At 41.3% G+C, this 24758-nt stretch overlaps 1 long non-coding RNA gene across 14 annotated transcripts in view; it reads right to left on the reverse strand.

Annotated features, from left to right (window-relative positions):
* LOC135214856 (uncharacterized) overlaps window positions 1-24758 on the reverse strand; it is a 127827-nt gene that overhangs the window by 19322 nt on the left and 83747 nt on the right. Inside the window, exon 1 of one of the 14 annotated variants that reach the window (XR_010314494.1) lies at window positions 9068-9202. The exons of 12 other annotated variants lie outside the window; for them this stretch is intronic. This is a non-coding gene — a long non-coding RNA (uncharacterized LOC135214856). Of the gene's footprint in view, window positions 1-6832; window positions 7027-9067; window positions 9203-24758 lie in introns of those variants that run through there. One more of the 14 variants, XR_010314502.1, reaches the window with a different exon arrangement.

Raw genomic sequence — 24758 nt, forward strand, 5'->3', positions numbered from 1 at the left:
GCAGGGATCACAGCAGTGTTGCCAGTGTTGGGATCACAGTAGTGTTGCCAGTGTTGGGATCACAGTAGTGTTGCCAGTGTTGGACTACCAGCTAACAACGCGTGCGTTGTCTGTGACATAACATCACCTCAGATTCTTAAAAAATGATTAGGCTCGCAAACTACGCCACAACAATCTGTCACAGACACCCTTTTTTTAAAAATCTCAATTATCATAAGCCACCATGTCAAACCGATGAGAACGGACTAAAATGGAAAATAATGACAACTATTACTTCCACTAATTTTACAATTATCCAAGGATTTCAACTTTTATTGAACATTTAAACAAGATGTTAAAAACACAAATTTCAGTGAAAGCTACATTTTCACCATCGCTATGTGCAAGCAATTAGCATTTGATGAAGGAACAGTAAAATTAACCGAACTGGAAAAAACTGACATTATCAAGCTACTGGTTATGTACCCGATGACTACGATTGCGCAGGTGCATTAGGAGTTCAGGAGCGAGGTTTATTCAACCCAAAGGTTTTATCAGTAATAATTATATCTGGCCCCCCTGCAAGACTGTTATTTTTAGTCTTCGTAATCTTGTAATGACACGAGTTCTAGAAGCTACCGACGGACAGTGTCGATAGCTCAAATATCGATTGGTCAAAATGTCACCGGAAAAGAAAGAAAGAAAAAAAAAGCCGATTGACTTGAAACATTATTATTAAAATAAACGTCGAAAGGGAAGGAAGAAGACATGGATAAGAGATAAGGGATATTTTCTTAAAAACAGAAAAAAGCTACTTCACAATGAATACAACAAATTTTATCAATTCTCTGCCTCGGTCTAATATCTCGTTGTGTACCACTGCTTTGAGTATTTCACGATTATTAATTATGGATTTTAATCGCTTGTTTAATACACCATATTTGGTCTTTCTCCACGAATATCCTCCTATTCGAATTAACTCGATTTCTGTCAGGATGAGCAATCCACCATGAGATAGATACATTTATTCTGGTTTATGGAATGGAATGGAGAGTTTAGGCCAAAGGCCAAGCACTGGGACTTATGAGGTCATCCAGTGCTGGAAATGAAATTGAGAATAGGTAGGTTTGGAAGGCGTAACAGGATGAAAACCTCGCAGTTGCACTTGGACATAATTGTCAGTAGAAGGTGGATAGTCACATAGAAGGGTAATATGACTGGAAGTACAGTAGAATGAAAGGGCTGCTCAGCTCGGGGCCGAGGTGGACGCTGCAAGAACCTTTAGTAATGCCTACAGTGCACCACTGAGGTGCACTGACGGCACTAACCTCTTACGGAGAGGTTCTGTCATACACTGACCATTTAACTACATACTACTTGAAGCGGACCTCTCGCACTGTCGGTCATTTGGCACCGATTCTCGCTCAGTATGTGGCATGACAACAGAATGCTTTCATCCACCAAATTAGACCATCAATTATTATGGACAGTTTCCAAATACTGGTTGATAAAACTCACATTCTAGGGCGCTTGGAACAAGCTGTTGCAACCCTGAAAAAACACTTTGCTGAGAACCAGTGGTGGCCCCAGGGAACGTCCCCTCAGGACATTCGTTCTAAGAAAAAGGTTATAATGTTAATTTTATATTTAACGAATATATATTTATCTATATATATATATATAACATAATATATTATATATATTTTTTTTTTTATATATTATATTATACACACACACAAAAAATCCATCGCCAGTCCAATAAGAAACTCCTAAAAACTAGGAACAATCACTGAAGGCATCCAAGATAAGAGTTGGTTGTGGTTCATAATTTTCAGTTAAAATGTCTAGTTCATTCCGTTGTATGACTCTAAGAACTTTACAGATTCCCCGCTGTAGCTCTCTCTTCATTTGCGCACTCAATGAAGTGGCTTGGACGACGAAATGCGTATCCCTCACTCCCCCAAAGCAAACACGGACCCGATTTTGTTTTTCATGCTTAATTGTTATACGTGGCCTAACTCGAATCTAATTTTTCTCCTGTCTCTCTCCTTCTTGTTCTACATTCATTGTATTCTTTCAGATTCTTTGCATTATTTGGCTACTTGCTTTCAATTCTGCATTGCATCCGGGGAATCTTTTAGTTTATATTACATTTTCGGTTCCACAAAGTACCCTCACCTCTAGCTAATATTCTAAGCTCAGCTATCGGCCACATTGATGTACCATTGTGTCAATGGTATTTGTCAGTAGTACTCTATAAAAATTCAGAAAAGGAAACTTAGTTCATGAAAGGGATTGAGACGTCCTTATGTGACGTCTTCTGGCCCGAGTTTATAAATACTCGTAGTTGCCTTATGACCTGATGGCACAGTGCCACATATGCAGTTTAGGACTTACATCACCTGTATGATATATATATATATATATATATATATATATATATATATATATATATATATATATATATATATATATATAAATGCATACATACATAGACTACTAATATATATATATATATATATATATATATATATATATATATATATATATATATAATGTGCCTCATATTACATACGCATGTATTTAAATGTATGAGTAAGTGTATACATATACACACAATATATATATATAAGTATGTATATGTTGATGTATATATGCACATACATAAATGTACTATATTATATATGTGTGAGTATATATAAATATATGTAGATATGTGTATGTGAATATTATATATACACACATATATATTATTTATATATATCATATATTATATATATATATATATATATATATATATAATATATATATATATATATAGATATATATATATATATACGCATATACATAAAGCTACTGAACGTGGGGAGGTTTACGAATAAGGACTGTAATACTAACTCTTCCAATACACACACACACACCACACACACACAACACACACACACACACACATGTATATATATATATATATATATATAATATATATATATATATATATATATATATATATATATATGTATATATAAATATAATATACATATAAACTTTATTGGAAATTGGCTGTTTCCTAAACTCATGCGAATATATAAATGTAAATACAATCTATTCAATATATATACATGATATATAAACTAAATATATCTCACAAACTCATACAGGAGCAGCACAGCAGTGGTACAGGCATGAGTCTCTTTCCTCTGTATTTGGTTAATTTTTAGATTCAGCTTAAAAGATTAGGATGCACACGTGTTTGATCACAAGCCAGAAATAAATTTCATAACAACTGAAGTCATGACTGGAACTAGAATATAGAATTTATGCCAAAGACCAAGCACTGGGACCTCTGAGGTCATTCAGCGCTGAAACGGAAACTGGCAATTGACAGCAAAAGGACTGAAAGGCGTAACAGGAGGAAAGCCTCGCAGTTTGCACTAGGCAATAAATTGTTAAAAGAGGGTGGAAAGTAAGATGGAAGGAAGGGGAATATGAATGGATGTACAGTAAAAGGAATGAAAGGAGTTGCAGCTAGGGCCGAGGGGTCGCTGCAAAGATCCTTACGTAATGCCATACAGGAATGTAGTCATGACTATCTTTTAATTATAGTCTTTCGCCTCTGTATACGTATATGGCAGCGTTGTTGATGCACAAGTCACTCCAACACCACATATAATGGAAACCTTTCTTAAGAGTGTTCTCTCAGCCTCTTCACCCAGGGAAATCTTGACAGAAATTTATAGATATTTCACGAAAAGAACAACATTTTCAATTTATCTCTAAGCCTGTTGTTATTTAGCAGATATAGTCTCACTCTCTCTCTCTCTCTCTCTCTCTCTCTCTCTCTCTCTCTCTCTCTCTCTCTCTCTCTCTCTCTCAGAAGCAAGACTTCCATCATCTGAGGAGGCATTTCATTTATATAATAGAATTTTCCTTCTGCTTCTATCATTATATGAACCTTTCATTACCATCTTATCTTTTATCATTCTTTTTTTCTATATGCTTTTCACAGACAGATTTGGCTATTTTTGTTCATCATAGTCTCTCTTGTGCCAGCACTGGCTCTTACTTCTTAAGAGAGCTTACCTTACAGCTCGTTTCGTGTTGCCCCATGTCCTCAGTGTGAGGCACCTCTAATGTCTACCAGAGAATTGCTAATGCATCTTCGGTATATTTTGCATCTTCCAAAATATACCGGATGCAGCTTAAATATTTGTCGAGCTTATTCTTAAGCACATCTACGCTCACTCCTGATATGCTCCTCAGATGAGCTGGCAACGCATTGCATAGACGCTGCATTATCGATGCTGGTGCGTAGTAGATGAATGTCCTGTGTACTAGTTTTTCCTGGTATAGTTTTAGGAGAGAGAGAGAGAGAGAGAGAGAGCGAGCGAGAGAGAGAGAGAGAGAGAGAGAGAGAGAGAGAGAGAGAGAGAGAGAGAGAGAGAGAGAGAGTTCTCAACAGCCACCACCAACCGGTCTGACTACAGGGAGATAACACTGATAACTCTTTTCAATCGAATGACTGTGAATGAAATGTTACCGGTGACCCAGCATTCTTCAAAATTCAGGTTGTATCAATCGCACACTTCGTATTGCATATTACACCTAGAATATACTATGAGCTTCATTTTCCCAGTCGAGTGTATTGCAATATTTCGTAATATCAAGCTGAAGGATCAAGTCTTCCAGAGGGAAATTTATGATTGACAACTGCAAAGTGACACCAGACGCCTAAACGGAAGAGCTGGAAACTGGTTGTATCGAGTATTCGGCGGACAACGCCACACTCACTAAAGTAGTCCACGCATTCTTTGTAAAGGAAAAAAGGTTCATTTTATCTGTTGACCTCCCATTGGGGTTTTTTCTAGATTCTTCTGGATTGTTCATAATTTTTTTTCTATAATGCTTCAGCACGTGAGCTTTTTCGTTATTTTGCTGTTTTACTTTTTTTTTTCTGACATGCAGTGTTTCGGAGGTAACCGGTTAATGAATGACTGGTTTTTGCGTTCCTTCCTATTTTTAAAAAATTTACTTTATCTTATTTTTTCACGGAAACGGGTATAGTAAAAAGTGTCTAGTACCAGAAGCTCTGTCGACTTACTTTCAAATGCGTGTTACCATCGTCACCAAGTATTACCCAGTTTTTTTTTTTTTTTTTTTTTTTTTTATCGAATTCTCAAATTCCTGTAACTTCATCACTCTTCTTAGATTAGCGGCTAAACTGCAGAATACTAGAAGCTGTTTGAAAAGATGAATCACGTTCTATTTTCTTAATTAGTTTGTTTTTCTCTTAACTTCAGGTTGTTCAAGAATGACTTTTTAAGATTTATCCACTGACTTCATTAGATGGTACTTGCTCCAAAAATGCCGAGAGACTGATGAACACCGTTCGAGTTGTGCGAAAAAATATTGCGAAGAACGAGGACCAGTTAGGAGATAATTTGTCAGAGATATATAAAAAATATAGGTAACGCCTGTAAAGAATTTGATGAAACTATTTATCAATGTAAATTCCACTGAATGTGTCACCGAACACTGACTGAGTAGTTTCAAGTGTTTTCGAAAAGGAGAAAACTACGCGAAATTCGTATGTAAGATGAAAAAATAATTAGCAAAATGGTAGGACGAAAGATGTTGCAGTTGCATCATCGTGTTCTTTTTATAAGCTGAACTCACCTGGCTCAAAGTCAGTTGGCCTAGAGCGCCAAGTACTCGGCACCCACCATTCATGTGGGTGGCTCTCTCTCTCTCTCTCTCTCTCTCTCTCACCGGTCCAACTCTTTCTCCCGGCCGGCGCGGCGGGGCGGTACAGTGCGGACCTTAATTTTACCACATCAGCCTCGGGTGTTTAAGTAAAAAGTCATTTCCCTCTCTCCCCTCACGAAGTCTGTCTGCCCAGGTCGTGGAGTTTCTCGTCCAAATCGGAGGAGTAAAGTTGAAGTTCAGTGAATTCACGCCTCTGTATAGTGACCAGAATTCATCGCGCGAATATCTACTATCGCTAAGTAACGTCAGCCCTGGTAAGCCTTATGGAGGACGATATCTACGTTCAAAAAGGTTGTGAAGCTAAACCTCAAAATTGAGAGGCCAACTAAAAGGAAAACTACAGATATCATCACAGAACACAGTCAAAGCAACGACGACATTGAGGACATTTTGCTGAATAGTGAATCTGATTCGGCACTGGTGATTTCATGGAGGATCTTTCCTTTACGGCGTATAATGTATTTTTCTTCTGCAGCATAAATATCCTGAAGAAGAACTTCCATGAATCGAAAGGAAAGTTAGTCTTAGGTATTATTGGTAATTCCAGTAAAGTTAATTTTCTTTTCATTGTGAGGCGGCCTCTTATACATATGGCATGGGACATAATCGAAAGTTGAGCGCACCTCATCCAGATTTAAGAGTGGAGAAATTCAATTCCAGGGCAACGGGATTTACAGATAACACTCGCCTTCTACAGGTCCTTTGTAAAGGGGGCAAGGCCCCATTGGGAGAAGTTGGCAGCCCCGCGGCTCTTGTAATCAATAAGTTTAACATGGACAGACTTGTCCTGTTCATAATGATGTTGAATATAACCCTGGTAAAATAGTGCTACCTCCTCTGTCAAGAGTATTGTCTGTAGGGTATCGGCAATGAACTCTGACGATGGTGTCATCGATGTAGCAGTGGAATGTCGTAAGGTCCTGTCACAGACCTCCTCTTTTACAACATCCATTAAGAAGTCTGCGAATAGGACACCAGAAGCAATCCCACTGCCATACCATCTGCCTAAGTGTATGATTCCATTGACACATCATCTGCTTAAGTGTTAAGTCCCCTACATTGGGAGAATAGTGTGGAATGGTTAACATACGTGGATGCTAAGCAATTTCTATGTAGAGTTCGAATCCATGTATCTTTTGAAGCTGCGTTTTCCACGCTCGTTGCTCTCACGACCAAATAGAGAAACAGGCTGAATGTTGAAGGGGATTTACGCTGTGCACTCTCCGGCATTCGACCAAGCATTCAAGATCTAGTAGCTAAGAAGCAGTGGCAAGTATCTCACTAATGCATTCCCAGAAAGAATAAAAACATCCCTTCTCTTTCTCCTTTTTTTTTATTTTCCTTTAAATCTGGGAGGGAATTCTACTTATGGATGCAAGTAGGGCGTGGAGGGAAGGACCACCTCGTAGAAGGGGGCGTGATAATAAAAAAGGCTGAGAATCACTGCTCTAAAGGCGTGATTAACACCCCCATCCAGATGAAATCATATAAGATTCTCTCTCTCTCTCTGGTTCTGTTAGTGGAATGAGCCGATACGTAATCGGACAGAGGGAGAGAAAGAGAGTTTGGTGGAATGAATTTATACGTAATCGTTCCCACATTGCAATGTGCTAGATCCGCAATATTGTTATTATAAATCTCCCTTTGATAGCATTCACACTTAATACGGTATGTTCCAAGAAGGTGACACCTCGAAAACGAATTAAACACACCAGTCAAATCTAACTCATGTGGACATGATAAGCAATTTACTGTGAGACTCGAAACGCACAGACAGTCGACTCAGCAGGCCCAGAGATTCCCTACTAATCATTATCTCCATGAAATCTGTCCGTCCATGACATCATTCCCGCCTATCATTCGCCACTTCAGAGACGGTGAAAAGAAGGCGTGGGCTTCATTGGGCAATAACATAAAGGATTCCATAAATAAATGAGATGAAGTACATGGAATAGAATTGAATACAGGTGGCCTATGAGGTCATTCAGCACTGAAAGGGATATTAAGAGCAAAAATGTTGGAAAGGTGTAACAGGAGGAAAACCTCAAAGCAGTTGCACTATGAATAAATTGTTAGAGGAGAGGGTGAAAAGTAAGATGATAGAAAGAAAATATGAGCGGAGGTAGAGTAAATAGAACAAAAGGGGTTGCAGTGGAGGGCCGAAGGGACGCTGCAAATAACCTTAGATATTGCCAACAGTACATCACATAAGGTGGAGATGAAGTACACGGCTCTAATGGTGAAACTGGGAAAAAAGCACCAGAGTTCTCTTAAAAAGTATAATTGTTAGAAGAGTTGGACAGCATAACTAAGACAGGAAGCGCCCTTTAGTAATGTCTACAGTGTACCACGTGAGGTAGTTCCTCGTTGGACGAGTGGTTTTCGCACTGGACAACCAATCCGTTGGTCTGAATTTCGTTTCTCGGCGCGCCCAACGTGGAATCAGAGGAATGTACTTCTGGTGACAGAAATTCATTTCTCGATATAATGTGGTTTGGATCCCACAATAAGCTGTAGGTCCTCTTGCTAGGTTAGGTTAGGTTAGCCACGTAGAAGTATCTAATCCGTCGGGCCATCTCTAGGAGCGCTGTTAATCAGCTCAGTGGTCTGTTGTTGTTGTATGGTGCTTTTACGTGTATGGAACCAGTGGTTATTCAGCAACGGGACCAACGGCTTTACGTGACTTCCGAACCACGTCGAGAGTGAACTTCTATCACCAGAAACACACATCTCTCACTCCTCAATAGAATGGCCGAGAATCGAACCCGCGACCACCGAGATGGAACGCAAACACCATACCAACCACGCCACTCTAAGATATACTTAACTTTTTAACCACGTGGGGTGCACTGATAGCACTCTGCCTTCTTACGGGAGATCACCAGAGAACACTAGACCGGATGATGAACATTTGTCGGGAATTCTGAATAACAACTTCAGTAGTTATGAGCTTCGGGATGATGATAGCCCTAAAATAACTTGTTTTAAGGAAGCCTCTGTTGAATTATAAACGTTTCGTTCGATTGCATCGAAACATTTGCTTTGCAGGGGCCTGTAAAATCATACTAATTGAACAATATTTATAAAATAAAAGTGACCTAAAACTATTGCTCTAAAAATATAAGGGAAAAGTAAAAGCACTCATCAGGATAAAGATCAGGTCCAACACGGACAAACTACATTAATAATAAAGGAAAATAGACCCGTTATTAATTCAGCGTGTGTTTCTTGGTCATGATTTCATTGTGTCGGGAATTATCTGACGGTTAACGTATAATCGTGTTCATCTAAAATGGTAAAATGATCAACTCCATGACAGACTCACAAGCTGGAAGACGGTCACGAACGCTAGAAGCCATTGTCTCGCCAGCATACTAACAGAGCGACTTGAAATGTCAAAATTGACCACTGGCCTCGATTTCAGCGCCCTCACTGAATAGCCAACACTGGCGGTGCTGCAGCCACCGCATTTATATAAATGATATAAACAAACCCTTATTCCAGAGCCGTTGGTAACTTCTCCTTGAGTCCACTTAAATCCTCGTATTTTAAAATTACCAGAAATTACCAGCTTGAAGTTCACACGAGTATAACAATCAGATAAAAACTTTGTAGCATTCCTTGATAAAAATTATATGCCTAATCTATGATAATAACCTACAAGTGGGTCATGTCCCCACCGAGTGAGATTTTCTTGAAAGCTTTATTGCCACGAAAAATCAATACTTAATATATATATATATATATATATATATATATATATATATATATATATTACATAAATCTAGTAAATGCCATCATTATCGTATCCTTTTCTCTCATCATCGGGAGATGTCTATCTATCTATCTATCTATCTATCTATCTATCTATATATATATATATATATATATATATATATATATATATATATATATATATATACTATATATATATATATATATATATATATATATATTGCCACGAAAAATCAATACTAATATATATATATAAATCTAGTAAAAGCCATCAAATATAGTATCCTTTTCTCTAATCATCAGGAGATGTCTATCTATCTATCTATCTATCTATATATATATATATATATATATATATATATATAATATATATATATATATATATATATACTATATATATATATGCTATATATATAATATAATATATAAATATATATATATGGTACAAGATAAGAATCTCGTATTTCATTTGGTAAGCGTCACGCCAAAGCGGTAGGCAAACTGATACACACTCCAACTCTCTCTCTCTCTCTCTCGGCTCGCTAACTCTCTCTCTTCTCTCTAAGCGATCAACCGGCATAGCCTCCCCTCTCTCTCAGATCGCAACCTCAGCCCTCTCTCTATCTCTCTCTCCACTAAGGCTCGCAAAAACCCCTCTCTCTCTCTCTCTCTAAGCGGATCATCGGGATGCCTCCCATCTCTCCTCGACTCGCCAACCTCTCCTCTCTATCTCCATTCTAACAGGTTATCAAATGAGAGTCAAAGTTATATAAAAATACAATATTTATTTAACAACAGAAAGATAATAATTCAAGTCTCACAGACTAACTAGCTCAGTTAAACCCCCAATATCTAAATGTCTTAATCAGTAATTAGTCACACCAATCTCTTCTCCACCCGGGACCCTCAGCCCCCTAGGATTCTCTGTCCCCTTGCCAGAATCGCCTGTTACAAAGACACGAGAACATACTCGTAAGCACACTTGTGTGTGCTTACGAGTATGTTCTCGTGTCTTTGTAACAGGCGATTCTGGCAAGGGGACCGAGAATCCTAGGGGGCCGAGGGTCCCTGGTGGAGAAGAGATGGTGTGACTAATTACTGATTAAGGACATTTAAATAATGGGGGTTAACTGAGCTAGTTAGTCTGTGAGACTTGAAGTGTAAAGACAAAGTCAAAAGACTAAAACGAACATCTTTACAAAAATCTCAAATAGACAACAAGCCATCCCTTTGGCTAAAATAAGATACACTTACCCATTACAGCCCAGAAATCACACACAGAAGTAAATAAACTTTCACAGAGCTATCCCGGCATCTTGCCTTTCTCGCACAGACCTCTCTGAAAGTCTTCCCATAGACTTGGCTAAAGATGCCATTATGAACGGAAGAAGCGCACACGTACATACGAACTCGTACACTTCGGCAACGCCTCTATAAACTGGTTGCAGCCAGTTTCCAAAGGCACTTGAACAAGATCCCATGACCTCACACATAACTACAGAACGAACGTTGACCCGCTTAAACAAACATCTTCATATCACGCCATCCCAGAATGATTTATCAGCTTTCTCAGGTCGTTGCTTCGGCTCTGTTCTGCGCAAAGTCACAGCACATCACATTGGCATATTAAATATATTATTAATTATAACCCCTTTCATCTCACAGAGCTCGGCCACCCAAAATTGCTAGCTCCTGCCTAGCAACTGGTAAAAAAAAAACAGCTTAATTTATAAAAACATTGGCCGGCTCAAAAAACATAGTAATAACTGCACGTCTCTGGCATTATAAAGTAAAGTCTTATCACGCTTCATCTCAAAGATTTTATCTCATTTTGGATTCTTGAATATCCCTCTTTGTCTGCAATTTCCAGCACAGACTGTAGAAAGGCGAACGGCCTCCCTCCCTGTAGAAGACTTCTAACGGCCTCCCTCCCTGTAGAAGACTTCTAACGGCCTCTGTAGATAAAAAAACGTTGTAGAACTCTGTAGACTCGTAGAAACTCTCGTAATCACCCTGGGTAGACGACAGCAACATCTCTGCACGGCTGGTGGATGTCTTGCTAGCGTCGGGGAACGACGATTATGGTGTGTTAGTATGTCAGTCAAGTCATCGGTCAATCAAAAAAGAATTAACCCCAGACATACTACTTCTATCAAACAATGACCTCAAAAATTCAGAAATACTAAGTGAACGTCTCCCAATTAACTCATTAATATGACACTTAATACCAAGTTTAATATGACCACTAAATCACAAGTCATTATGACAACTCGCAAAGGAAAAAAAAAACAACTTCTCTAACTCAATTCTCCAAACTCACACATCAGCATACACGGTCCAAAACTCACAGTAACTTCACGGACTTCTGCACTCACATTTCAAACTCGAATGTTCTCGCAAGTAAAAAAAAGAAAAAAAGGTAATGAGCCCAAGAAAAAAAAATCACGTAACAAGCCCGGACCCAAAAATAAAAATGTTCTCTTAAGCTCTGATATTACAGCAACTCACAAAATCAGTAAAAATCTCCAATGTTTAACAGCAAAAACCCCTTACTGCTCACATAATTAATTACAATGAGACTTAATGTCAAACGCCCATTTATGTAAATCACAACCCCGATAAATTACATCTCCCGTCCAAAAAGAAATGGTATTTAAAGCTCAACCCCAATCACATCTCTGGCAGGAAAAGGAAGAAAAATAAAAAAAAGTAATCACAAGTAAACTTCCCCCATCACAAAACACATAATATATGCATAATATACATAACCCCGCTTCTTCCCCATAAATGCCACATGTATAGTTACGGAATTTTTTGGCAAGGCAACCATCATGCGACCTGAACACGGCAGAAAGCAACTTTCATGAAATGCTACGGTCAACATTTCCAGACCATGCAAAACTCTGAGCAATCACTACTAGAGGAAAGGAATCAGCACACCGGACTCATCGCAGCGCTTGTCAGCAGAAAAATCCTCCTATGGACATGTGTCCTCTAACTGCAGCGTAAAAAATGTCTAGTCAGACTCGCAAGTTCAGAAACTCATGATTCTCAAGAAAAAGGTTCCATACTGACACGAAGTAAGCACATTTCACTAAATTAACTCCAGGATATGACTAAGCTGTTCAAAGACTGTCTCGAAGATGTATCTCTCACATGACACTACCAATTATAAAAAAAAATTATCACCTATTTGGGATAAAAAAAAACTACGATAAACTCGTAATGCAGCAATTATATGCTTCCAAAAATAATGCACTTGTGAACATAAAAAATGCACAACATCTCCATAGGACCACAATGCAGTAATGCCACTCACTTCCCAATTAGTCCACAAAACCAAAAACCAAAAAGAGAACCACAGAACTCTTCTCTAGGCTCGAAAAAACTCTAGGAATGCAACTAAAAAAATCATAACCACAAAAAAGGTCACCCACCAAAGATTAATGCCACCTCCATATATATATATATATCTATATATATATATATCACCATACTAATAATAAAAACACTCCAGTGATAAAATATTTCCTCCATTTGATTAATAACCACACCCACACCATATTCCCTCTTATTTCCCCAATAAAATTGATATCATCAAAATCACTAGTATTAGTATAAAAACATTACTAATGTTAATGCTTGTCCATTCTCCAAAAATTCAGCACAAAACTCACAAAAAGTTCCCCAAAATTCAGCACAATTCACCAAAATCCAGCCAGATTCATCAAGATTCAGTCACATTCATCGCTCATGAACCACTGACATATTCCCTAAAGTTATAAAAACTCAATAATTAATTAACCACAAAACTTCTCCCATAATTCATGTAATAATTCTCCATAATATAATTATCTGAAGTTATTATAAAATAATCTCCCATGAAATATCTCAAATCTCTCGTAAAATATGTCTCAAGTAATGATAATTCTACTGAGTAACCCTCCCGCAAAAAAAATATTTATTGTAAAATATCTCCCATAAAAAATATCTCCCATGTCACCAGTAAAAGCATTAATATTGCCATTTCCACGGTATTCATCGCCATTGCCACCCCCATGATACCAACCAACACCAATCAACACCACTCACCGGTATCATCAGATACAACACCAGATACAATACCACTCATCGGCATTCACCATCACTCAGCACCATTTTAAAGTAATCTCTCCAACACAATAAAAAAAAAAATAATAATCTGTGTCCCCATTATATTTGTGCCTTCCAATGCATAAGGAAAACTTACACACATACAATGCATTTCATTTCCTTTTCTCTTCATTCAAGAGAAAGAAAAATCTCTTTTCTAAAAAAAAAAAAAAAAAAAAAAAAAAAAAAAAAAAAGACCCTATGGGGGCATCTCACATCATCAACTAATCGTTCTCAGCTGATTTCCTTGCATTGAAAATTCATTGTCAAGGGCAAATTCGTCCCCCAACACCCCGACAAGGAAAAAAAAAAAGGAGTTCACCCCCACTGAGAAAAAAAAAAGTTTCACCCTCCACTGAGAGATAGAACACCCCCCCTGAACAGTGTCTGAGTACCCCCCAAGGTATACCAGTAGTACCCTCCCGGTAAGCAATGCCCTCGAGGCAGGCCATTACTCCCCTTGCAATGTCTCTCTGCGTCGGTTAGAAGAAATTGCTGAGTCCGCAAGAACAAGTGGGTGCTCTCTGTCTCCAAGCAAAAAATGCAATCCAAGCACAGTTTCGCATGTATGAAAAATATTCATACGCACGTATACACTAAACAAAGACGAATGCATCTCTTCTAAACCTGTGCCAATAAAGAAAACACGTCACTTTCTGCTACTATGGGAAAAAAATGTGGTATCCCAAACCAATCCCATAACACTGAATGATTCAAAAAACCCTCCCCAAGACTAAAAAAAAGTTCTTTAACACTTACCACTTCATAGTGAGAAAAAAAAAACTCGGAATTTGCGCAAGACACACTAACACACACACTCACGGGCATCTCGGGATGCACTCGATATCACACGCACAAGCCACACTGAGTGTGACTCCTTCGAGGCAGACTGCCCTGGGCAAAATGCTGAGTCCAGTTCAATTTCTCTCCCATCATTGCCACAGTTAACGGACGGATATTTTCTCATTATCTCTCACTTAGCAACTGAAATCTAACAATTTAACAATTTTCCACAATCCCACAAAAGGCTTTGTCGTTCGAAAACCACCGCTAAGCCACCACTGTTACGAGATAAGAATCTCGTATTTCATTTGGTAAGCATCAAGCCAAAGCGGTAGGCAAACTGATACACACTCCAACTCTCTCTCTCTCTCTCTCTCTCTCTCTCTCTCTCTCTCTCTCTCTCTATAGCGATCATGGCATAGCCTCCCCTCTCTCTCTCTCTCTCTCCATTCTAACAGGTCATCAAATGAGAGTCAAAGTTATATAAAAATACAATATTTATTTAACAACGGAAAGATAATAATTCAAGTCTCACAGACTAACTAGCTCAGTTAAACCCCCAGTATTTAAATGTCTTAATCAGTAATTAGTCACACCAATCTCTTCTCCACCCGGGACCCTCTGTCCCCCCTTGCTAGAATCGCCTGTTACAAAGACACGAGAACATACTCGTAAGCACACACGAGTGTAAAGACAAAGTCAAAAGATTAAATAGAACATCTTTACAAAATGACAAAAGACAACAAGCCATCCCTTTGGCTAAAGTAAGGTAACACTTACCCATTACAGCCCAGAAATCACACACAGAAGTAAATAAACTTTCACAGAGCTATCCCGACATCTTGCCTTTCTTGCACAGACCTCTCTGAAAGTCTTCCGTAGACTTGGCTAAAGATACCATTATGAACGGAAGAAGGCGCACATGTACATACGAACTCATACACTTCGGTAACGCCTTTATAAACTGGTTGCAGCCAGTTTCCAAAGGCACTTGAACAAGATCCCATGACCTCACACATAACTACAGAACGAACGTTGACCCGCTTAAACAAACATCATATCACGCCATCCCAAAAATGATTTATCAGCTTTCTCAGGTCGTTGCTTCAGCTCTGTTCTGCACAAAGTAACAGCACATCACATTGGCATATTCAAATATTATTTTAATTATAACCCCTTTCATCTCACATATACATATATATAGATATATTATATATATATACTATATATATATATATATATATATATATATATATTATAATCCCAAAGACGAGAGAAAAGGATACGGCAGATACGACGATGGTGATTTTTCGCTAGATCTATATTTCTTTCTTTTTTAAATATTGATATTTATGTGGGAAAAAATCAAGAAAACTGCCTATCATCTGCAGCAAAAAGAACGAAAAAAATCATTGTTGCCTGGGACTGTAATATTTTTGTGTTGTCCCTGAAGAATGGAAAGATAACTTCAGTCTACAATTATTTCCTGATAGAATTATGGACTACTTCGCGCATCAGTATGCAGTCGAGATTCCTGCTTTCTGCGATTATGGATGTATTCAGTAGCTCTATAGTTGTATTGTCACTTATGGACGCAAGTCCTTTTTTCGAAATAAGGAAGGAAATAATCAAAAAGAGAGGAAGACAGTGATGCGGAGGAACTGAAGAATTTATAATAAATAAACGGTAGAGAACTTGAGGTGTTTTTCTAAACTGATCGAGAAGAGATTTTGGATGCCCAAATTACCTCAGGGACAAACGTTCTTCGCTGGAAATAAGAAAAGGAATAACAAAAAAGAGAGGACATCGGCATGTAAGTAAACTGACGAGTGTTGACGAAGCGAAAAGTAGAGAACTTAAGGTGTCGGAAGCTGCTTGAAAAATTTCGGATTCACATAATTATTTTATGGAGAAGCAAGGAAAAATAAAAGCGATGATCAATATAATCAATGAGAGGAGGAAGGCAGGAAGCGGGCCTGGAGAGGGGCCAAGAACTTCAAGGATGAGGTCCAAAAGGCAAACAAGGTTTGCCAGTCTCTTGAGGGAAGACTTAAAGGGAAGGGTCCGACCCACAGGCCACTTCCTCGGAGGAAGGCAGGTATCCTGCCAGGCTGGGGAAGCGGGCCTGGAGAGGGCCCAAGAACTTCAAGGATTGAGGTCCAAAATACAAATAAGGTTCGCCAGTCTCTTGAGGGCAGACTTGAAGGGAAGGGTCCGACCCAGAGAGCGCTCCCTCGGAGGAAGGCAGGTATCCTGCCAGGCTAGGGAATTGGGCCTGGAGAGAGACCCAAGAACTTCAAGGATAAGGTCCAAAAGACCACAAGGTTCGCCAATTACTTGAGGGCAGCCTTGAAATGAAGTGTCCCACCAGAGACGCTTCCTCGGAGGAAGGCAGGTATGCTGCCAGGGTGGGGAAGCCGGCTTGGAGAGGGCCCAAGAACTTCAAGGATGAGGCTCAAAAGGACAGAAGGTTTGCCAATCTCTTGAGGGCAGCCTTGAAGGGAAGGGTCCGAACCACAGGCTGCTTCCTCAGAGGAACACCCAGGTATCCTGCCAGGCTAGGTAAGTGAGCCTGGAGAGGGCCCAAGTACTTCAAGGATGAGGTCCAAAGCCCACAAGGTTCGCCAGTCTCTTGAGGGCAGCTTAAAGGGAAGGGTCCGACCCACAGGCCGCTTCCTCAGAGGAAGGCAGGTATTCTGTCAGGCTGGGCAAGCGGGGCTGGTGAGGGTCCAAGAACTTCAAGGATGAGGCTCAAAAGCCCACAAGGTTTGCTAGTCTCTTGAGGGCAGCCTTGAAGGGAAGGGTAAGACCCAGAGACCGCTTCCTCGGAGGAAACAGGTTTCCTGAAAGGCTTGGTTGGGGAAGTGGGACTGGAGAGGGTCCAAGAACTTAAAGGATGAGGTCCAAAAGGCCACAAGGTTCACCAGTCTCTTAAGGGCAGCCTTGAAGGGAAGGGTCTGGACCCAGAGGCCGCTTTCTCAGAGGAAGGCAGGTATCCTGCCAGGCTGAGGAAGTGGGCCTGGAGAGGGCCAAAGAACTTCAAGGAACGAAGTTTCCAAAAAGCCCACAAGGTTCGCCAGTCTCTTGAGGGCATCCTTGAAGGGAGAGTCCGACCCACAAGCCGCTTCCTTTGAGGAAGGCAGGTTATCCTGCCAGGCTAGGGAAGCGGTGGCCTTACCTTACCTTACAGACCTTACATCTTGTTCGGGTTGCCCCAGGTCCCTCAGTATGAGGCACCTCTAATGTCTACCAGAGAGTTGCTAGTACATCTTCCGGTATATTTTGCATCTTCCAATCTTGGATGATCTGGGATGCAGTTTAGATATTTGTCGAGCTTATTCTTAAACACATCTACGCTCACTCCTGATATATTCCTCAGATGAGCTGGCAACGCATTGAATATGTTTGCATTATCGATGCTGGTGCGTAGTGGATTAATGTCCTGTGTGCTTTCCTTATTTTTCCTGGTATAGTTTTGGGCACTATTAATCTACCTCTGCTTGCTCTTTCTGATATTTTTAGCTCCATGATGTTTTCGGCTATTCCTTCTATCTATTTCCATGCCTGAATTATCATGTAGCGTTCTCTTACCCTTTCTAAACTATATAATTTTAATGATTGTAGTCTTTCCCAGTAGTCAAGGTCCTTAACTTCTTCTATTCTAGCTGTAAAGGACCTTTGTACACTCTCTATTTGTGCAATATCCTTTTGATAGTGTGGGTACCATATCATATTGCAATATTCAAGTGGACTACGAACATATGTTTTATAAAGCATAATCATGTGTTCAGCTTTTCTTGTTTTGAAGTGCTGTAACAACATTCCCATTTTTGCTTTACATTTTGCCAATAGCATTGCTATTTGATCATTGCATAACATGTTCCTATTCATCATCACACCAAGGTCTTTAACTGCTTCCTTATTTGTGATTGTCTCATTATTAGGTCCCCTATATGCATATAGCTTTCCTTCTCTGTCTCCATAATTTATTGATTCAAATTTATCAGAGTTAAATACCATCCTATTTACCTCTGCCCAATCATATACTTTGTTAAGGTCTCTTTGTAGCGCGTTCCTATCTTCATCACAAGTAATTTCTCTACTTATTCTTGTGTCATCAGCGAAACTACTCACTACTGAGTCCTTAACATTACTGTCTATGTCTGCAATCATAATAACAAACAGTAATGCAGCTAACACCGTACCTTGTGGCACACCGGATATTACCTTAGCTTCATCCGATTTCTCATCGTTTGCAATAACTATCTGTTTTCTGTTGTGTAAAAATTCTTTTAACCATCTTCCTACTTTATCCACGATAATGTTTTCTAATTTTCTTCGCTTATATATTATGGTCTACCTTGTCAAAAGCTTTTGCAAAGTCTAGATAAACCACATCTGTTTCATTTCCGCTTTTCATATTTTTGTATATTTTCTCACGGTGGACTAACAGTTAGCTTTGCGTACTTTTTCCGGGTATGAAACCATGTTGTCCTACATTAAACAAATTATTTTTTTATTAAATGTTTCATAATATTTTTCTTCATTACCCTTTCATACACTTTCATATGTGAGTTTTAGACTCACAGGCCTATAATTACTTGCCTCTAGTCTTGATCCACTTTTGAAAGTAGGGGTAATATATGCTAATTTGTGCTCATCATAAATCTTGCCTGTATCTACACTTTGTCTTAATAATATTGCAAGTGGCTTTGCAATAGAATGACTACTTTCTTTAACAAAATAGCAGGAACACCATCAGGACCTGCAGCAGCTCCTTTTTTAATTTCATTAATAGCCTGCACAATATCAGCTTCATTAATATCTATGTCAGCTAAATATTCACTATTTTCGTCCCTTACTTCTGTATCATTATCTTCATTATCAATTCTAGGGTGAATTCTCTCTTATATCGTTCTGCCAATATGTTGCATATTTCCTTTTTTTCATTCGTTAATCTCCCTTCAATTCTAGAGGGCCTATTTCTATTCTTCTTTTATTCATCTTTTTCGCGTACGAGTATAATAGTTTGGGGTTTTGCTCGATATTTACTAAGGTTTTTCTTCCAAGTCCCGTTTTTAATTTCTTTTGATTGTATAACCTTTTTGTTCTGTATTTTCTATCTTACTTTTAGTTCTATAACTTTCCATGCATTTGTTTTTTTCTTTTGCAAGACCTTTTTTCCCACTTCTGATTTTCTGGAACAAGATCCTTCTGTCTCTTGGTATGCATGACTGATGTTTACTTTTCTTCTTCGGTATATATTTTTCCACTATTTTCTCTAATATTTTATATAGTATCTCCGTATTTACTCTTATGTCATCACTTATGAAAATGTTATCCCAATTCTTTGTTTAATTCTTCATTTATTTCTGACCATTTTATATTTTTACTGTAGAAGTTATATTTTCCATCCTCCTTCCCACTTTTTCATTCTAGCTTATCTCTGTTTTCACTTGCTTTGGAATGGACTGTTAATTCTACGACATTATGGTCTGAAATACTTGCATTATAAACTAATATTTCTTTAACATAATTCACCTCATTCACAAATACTAGGTCTAGAGTATTTTCCTTTCTTGTTGGCAGGTGATTTATTTGTTGAATGTTTTATTCTAGTAGCATATCTAATAGCTTAACGAATTGCCTCTTATCTTCTGCACTACTATTACTCTCTTTTTTATATGTATAAATACAACCACAATCTCCTATTCGTTCTTTCCAGTCTACGAAAGGATAGTTTAAAGTCTCCAGATAGGAGAATAGTCCAGTCCTTGTGATTTCTACATATATCATCCAATTTTTTCTATTATTATGTCAAACTCTTAGTATTAGGGAGGGGTCTATATATTACTATGTTTCATTTCTTAATTTTTCAGATTCAAATTCTACCGCTACTAGTTCACATTCTGAGTTACTATATTTCTCATAGTATATTTTTTTCCTTTTCCTTGTTTTTTGTCTTTCCATATATTGCAGTTCCAACTTGATTCCTTTTTTTTTCTATCTGATCTATAAATTTTGAACCCTTTTATTTGATCATCATTCCCAGTCTCTTGGGAATACCAGGTTTCACTTATATTCATTATATCTATTTTCTTTTCAATTTGGTTAGTTCTTCTAAGTACTCTATTTTTCTTTTTGAGTTACTCGTAACTAAGCCCTGCGCATTCATCACTATGATGGTTTGCATGTTTTCTCCTTCATTAATATGGGCAATAATAAGGGCACAAAGAACTAAAATTAAGGATGAGGTCCAAAAGCCCACAAGGTTCGCCAGTCTCTTGAGGGCAGCCTTGAAGGATGGGTTAAACCCAACAGGCCGCTTCCTCGGAGGAAGGCAGGTATCCTGCCAGACTGGGCAAGCAGGCCTGGAGAGTGCCCAAGAACTTCAAGGATGAGGTCCAAAAGCCCACAAGTTTACCAGTCTCTTGAGGCAGCCTTGAAGGGAAGGGTCCAACCCACAGGCCGCTTCTTCAAAGGGAGGCAGGTATCCTGCCAGGCTGGGCAAGCAAGCCTGGAGAGTGCCCAAGAACTTAAAGGATGAGGTCCAAAAGGCCCCAAGGTTCACCAGTCTCTTGAGGGCAGCATGAAAAGAAGAGTCCAACGAAAAGGGCGCTTCCTCGGAGGGAGGCAGGCATCCTGCCAGGCTGGGCAAGCAAGCCTGGAGAGGGCCGAAGAACTTCAAGGATGAGACCCAAAGGTCCACAAGGTTCGCCAATCTCTTGAGGGCAGCCGTTAAGAGAAGGGTCCGTCCCACAGGCCGCTTCCTCGGAGGAAGGCATGTATCCTGCAAGGCTGGTGAAGCGGGCTTGGAGAGGGCCCAAGTACTTCAAGGATGAAGTCCAAAAGCCCAAAAGGTTCGCCAGTCTCTTGAGGGCAGCCTTAAAGAGAAGGGTCGACCCAGAGGCCGCTCGGAGGGAGGCAGGTATCCTGCCAGGCTAGTGAAGCAGGCTTAGAGAGGGCCCAAGTACTTCAAGGATGAGGTCCAAAAGACCACAAGGTTTGCTAGTCTCTTGAGGGAGCCTTAAGAAGGTCCGACCCAGAGGCCGTTCTCTTGGAGGCCGGGCAGGCCTTAAAGAGAAGGGTCCGATCCCCAGAGCCGCTCTTGGGAGCGGGAAGGCAGTATCCTGCCATGGCTGGGGAAGCACGAGTGGAAAGGGTCCATGAAACTTCAAGGATGAGATCCAAAGGGACACAAGCTTCGCCAATCTCTTGATGGCAGCCGTGAAGAGAAGGGTCTGACCCACAGGCCACTTCCGCGGAGGAAGGCAGGTATCCTGCCAGGCTGGTGAAGCGGGTTGGGCTTGGAGAGGGCCCCAAGTACTATCAAGGATGAGGTCCAAAAGACCACAAGGTTTGCTAGTCTCTTGAGGGCAGCCTTGAAGGGAAGGTCCGACCTGGAGGCCGCTTCCTCGGAGGAAGGCAGGTATTCTGTCAGGATGGGGAAGCAGGCCTGGAGAGGGTCCAAGAACTTCAAGGATGAGGTCCAAAAGCCCACAAGGTTCGCTAGTAATTTGAGGGCAGCCTTGAAGGGGAAGGTTCCGACCTAGACGACGCTTCCTCGAAGGAAGGCAAGTATCCTACCAGATTGGGCAAGCGGGCCTAGAGAGGGCCCAAGAACTTAAAGGATGAGGACCAAAAGCCCACAATGTTCACTAGTCTCTTGAGGGCAGCCTTGAAGGGAAGGGTCTGACCCACAGGCCATTCCCCAGAGGGAGGCAGGTATCCTGCCAGGCTAGGCAAGCAAACCTGGAGAGGGCACAAGAACTTAAAGGATGAGGTCCAAAACGCCACACGGTTCACCAGTCTCTTGAGGGCCGCATTGAAAGGAAGGGTCCGACGAAGAGGCCGCTTCCTCGGAGGAAGGCAGGTATCCTGCCAGGCTGGGGAAGCGAGCCTGGAGAGGGCCCAAGAACTTCAAGGATGAGGCCCAAAGGGCCACAAGGTTCGCCAATCTCTTGAGGGCAGCCGTGAAGGGAAGGGTCTGACCCAAAGGCTGCTTCCTCGGAGGAAGGTAGGTATCCTGCCAGGCTGGGGAAGCAGGCCTGGTGAAGGCCCAAGAACTTCAAGGATGAGGCTCAAAAGAAGACAAGGTTCGCCAATCTCTTGAAAGCAGCCTTGAAGGGAAGGGTAAGACCCAGAGACTGCTTCCTCGGAGGAAGGCAGGTATCCTGCCAGGCTGGTGAAGCGGGCCTAGAGAGGGCCCAAGTACTTCAAGGATGAGGTCCAAAAGCCCACAAGGTTCGCTAGTCTCTTGAGGGCAGCCTTGAAGGGAAGGGTCCGACCCAGAGGCTGCTTCCTCAGAGGAAGGCAGGTATCCTGACAGGCTGGGCAAGCGGGCCTGTGTAGGGCCCAAGTACTTCAAGGATGAGGTCCAAAAGCCCACAAGGTTCGCTAGTCTCTTGAGGGCAACCTTGAAGAGAAGGGTCCAAACCAGAGGCCACTTCCTCAGAGGAAGGCAAGTATCCGGCAAGGCTGGGGAAGTGGGCCTGGAGAGGGCCCAAGAACTTAAAGGCAGTCTTGAAGGGAAGGTTCCAACCCAGACGACGCTTCCTCGAAGAAAGGCAAGTATCCTACAAGGCTGGGCAAGCAGGCCTAGAGAGGGCCCAAGAACTTGAAGGATGAGGACCAAAATTCCACAAGGTTCACTATTCTCTTGAGGGCAGCCTTGAAGGGAAGGGTCCGACCCAGAGGCCGCTTTCTCGGAGGAAGGCAGGAATCCTGCCAAGCTGGGGAAGCGAGCCTGGAGAGGGCCCAAGAACTTCAAGGATAAGGCCCAAAAGCCCACAAGGTTTGCTAGTCTCTTGAGGGCAACCTTGAAGGGAAGGGTCCGACCCAGAGGCCGCTTCCTCGGAGGAAGGCAGGTATCCTGCCAGGCTGGGGAAGCGAGCCTGGAGAGGGGCCGAAGAACTTCAAGGGTGAGGTCTAAATGCCCACAAGGTTCGCTAGTCTCTTAAGGGCAGCCTTGAAGGGAAGGATCCGACCCAGAGGACGCTTCCTCGGATGAAGGCATTATCATGCCAGGCTGGGAAAGGGAAAGCAAGCCTGGAGCAGGGTCCCAAGAACTTCAAGGGGTGAGGCTCTAAATGCCCACCCCAATGTTCGCTAGTCTCTTGAGGGCAGCCTTGAAGGAAGGGTCTAACACAGAGGCCGCTTCCTCGGAGGGAGGTAGGTACAGTGGTCCCCCGTATTCGCGGGGATGCGTACCCAGACCCCCCTGTGAATAGTTAGAACCAGCGAATGTTTGGAACCCCTATAAAAATGCTAAAACTGGCTATTTTGTTAGTTAAAACTCAAGAAAAACCACAAAAAATTTTCATAATTGGTTTTTTTTAATAGTTTTATCACAAAAAGTGCATTTTATGGTGATATTGATAAAAAAACCAGGAATTTGTGGATATTTCTCATAGAAAAATACAGCGAATGCACGAATTTTCCGCGAATAATGTGGGGAAACGTTCCCGAGAGACATCCAGAATGTGAGAGTCCGCGAATCCGGAGAACGCCCACAGTATCCTGCCAGGCTGGGGATGCGGGTTTGGGGGAGGAGGGCCCAAGAACTTCAAGGATAAGGCCAAAAAGCCAACAAGGTTGCTAGTCTCTTGAGGGCAGCCTTGAAGGGAAGGGTCCAACCCACAGACCGCTTCCACGGGGGAAGGCAGGTATCCTGCCAGCTGGGCAAGCTGGCTAGGAGAGGGCCAAGGAATTCAAGGATAAGGCCAAAAGCCCACAAGGTTTGCTAGTCTTTGAGGGCAGCCTTCAAGTGAAGGTTTCCAAACCCAGAGGCCGCTTCCTCGGAGGAAGGCCAGGTATCCTGCCATGCTGGGGAAGCGTGCCTGGAGAGGGCCAAAGAACTTCAAGGATGAGGCCCAGAAGACACAAGGTTCGCTAGTCTATTGATGGCAGCCTTGAAGGGATGGGATCGACAAAGAGGCCGCTTCCTCGGAGGAAGGCAGGTATCCTGACAAGCTGGGGAAATGAGCCTGGAGAGGGCCAAAGAACTTCAAGGATAAGGCACAAAAGCCCCACAAGGTTCGCTAGTCTATCGAGGGCAACCTTGAAGGGAAGAGTCCGACCCAGAGACGCTTCCTCAGAGGAAGGCCGGTATCCTGCCATGCTGGGGAAGCGTGCCTGGAGAGGCCCAAGAACTTCAAGGATGAGGTCCAAAACGCCCACAAGGTTCGCTAGTCTCTTGAGGGCAGCCTTGAAAAGAAGAGTCCGACGAAGTGGCCGCTTCCTCAGAGAAAGGTAGTTATCCTGCCAGGCTGAGCAAGCGGGCCTGGAGAGGGAACCAAGAACTTAAAGGATGAGGTCCAAGAGCCCTTAAGGTTTGCTAGTCTCTT

The sequence above is a fragment of the Macrobrachium nipponense genome, chromosome 46 (assembly GCF_015104395.2).
Source record: "Macrobrachium nipponense isolate FS-2020 chromosome 46, ASM1510439v2, whole genome shotgun sequence".
Lineage (NCBI taxonomy): Eukaryota > Metazoa > Arthropoda > Malacostraca > Decapoda > Palaemonidae > Macrobrachium > Macrobrachium nipponense.